This window comes from Octopus bimaculoides, chromosome 8 (assembly GCF_001194135.2).
Source record: "Octopus bimaculoides isolate UCB-OBI-ISO-001 chromosome 8, ASM119413v2, whole genome shotgun sequence".
Taxonomy (NCBI): Eukaryota; Metazoa; Mollusca; class Cephalopoda; order Octopoda; family Octopodidae; genus Octopus; species Octopus bimaculoides.
This window is the reverse complement of record NC_068988.1, coordinates 77830761-77832908: the sequence shown is the minus strand read 5'-3', so window position 1 is coordinate 77832908 and position 2148 is coordinate 77830761.

The following is a 2148-nucleotide window of genomic DNA, read 5'->3' as shown; positions in this document are numbered from 1 at the left end:
ACGTTAAAATGATGATGATGCTGATGATGGTAATTTATACATACATAATGGCTCAGTGGTTAGAGCATTGGGCATACAATCGTGAGGTTGTGAGTTCAACTCCCAGACCAGGCTGTGTATTGTGTTCATGAGCAAGACACTTTATTTCACATTGCTCCAATTCACTCACCTGTAAAAATGAGTTGCAACATCACTGTTGCCAAGCTGTATCAGCCTTTGCCTTTCCCTTGGACAACATTGGGGACATGAGCAACTGCTGATCTTCCACAAACAACCTTGCCTCAGAGGTGAACTTTCTAGGCATTATCCCATAACCATTCATGACCATAGGGTGTCATTACCCCCTCTTTACCCTTTACATACACACACATACATGCACAAATATAACCATTCCTTCAGGGTTCTGCTTGTTATAACCAGAAATGGCTCTGATGAAAGTAGCATTGATTTTTTTTTAGGCCGTTCAATTTTTTGCAACTAATCAATAGACCAAGTGAGTATATCAACCAGTAATGTACCTATAAATACTACTGGAAACAGCTATAAGCCAAGTTTGCTCTATTAAAGGATAAATATGTAATGACCATTATTTTTAACTTGCTTTTTTCACATATATATATATATGAGTGTGTGTATGCATCTGTGTGGCTAACTGTTAGTTTGTGTATTCTCCAAATATTGCAAGTTACAACCAGTAATTCTGCTGTCTTTTCTTCTATCAGTTAGTTTTCTGCTGAAATTCTACATTAAAAGGCAGGTAAAATCAGAGATCTCTTGCTTGAAAAACTGGTAAAGGTTAGCAAACAAGAAGGGTATCCAACTGCAAATCAATGCCTCGACAATGCATTCCTCCAACCCATGCATGTATGGAAAACTAATGTGAAAACAAATAAGTTTAAACATCTACTCATCTATATATGTGAAAAAATTTATACAATATCACAGAAACAATGTATGTGTGAATCACATACATTTATAAATACATACACATGTGCACACACAAAAACACACATCCTTATTTATACATATCTAAACTCAGCCATCCATCTATCCTTACATTCTGCATCGATGAATTGCTGTTAGCATATCTGTGTACACTTATGTACAAATGTGTTAGCAAGTTGACTTCTCTCTCTCTCTCTCTCTCTCTATATATATATATATATACGCATGTGTGCATTTATGTATGTGTGAATGTGTGTGTGCATGTATATTTGTATATATATATATATATATATATATATATATATACACACACACACACATATGTGTGTGTGCTTATACATATATATGTATATACACAGATTTATATATACATGTACATACTTACATATCTATATATGTGCATGTGTGCATGCATGCATGCATGCATGTATGTATGTATGTATGTATGTATGTAATGTTTTTCAATATTATAAACAATATTTCCCAATACTTATTTTGTCTGAAATAAAATACTTGAAGAATATCAACTTGATAGTTATTTTGACATATTCTGTGTGCTTTTGTTTGTGTTTTTCATCTTCAGTTTGTCTCAGTTATGTGCAAGAGAAACTATGTTGTTTGATCTCTTTCCTATAAATCACATACAGGATTCCATTTTCTTTACTGTCTACTGTTTGTTAACCATTTTCTTCACAATGGAACAGAAGATTTCTCTATTCATTTAACTGGCTTTTTTGGGGTTTCATTCTCAATATTTTCCAAACACATTTGCTATTTCTTTTTGTTTGTTAATTCTCTTTGTTTGGTGGGTTTTGCTTTTATTTATTCATTTATTTTTTGGTCTTGTTATTAACGATGATGGTGGTAGTGTGGACTGTGTTCTCCATTTTGTTGTGTGTGTTAACAATTTATCAGCTGTCTATTTGGACCTTCTTCAATCTTTTTCAGTCATTAACATAACGGTAATGAAAAATAATGAGTATGTGTGTGTTTGTGCATATAATAGTAATATCAAAACACATTTATGTACAAGGAAATACAGATTTGTTTCTATGGAAATACATTTACAAATAAACATATATACTTGCATAAATATAAACATGCATACATACATACATACATACATACAGACAGACAGACAGACAGACAGATAGGCATATATATATATATATATATATATATATATATATACACACACACACA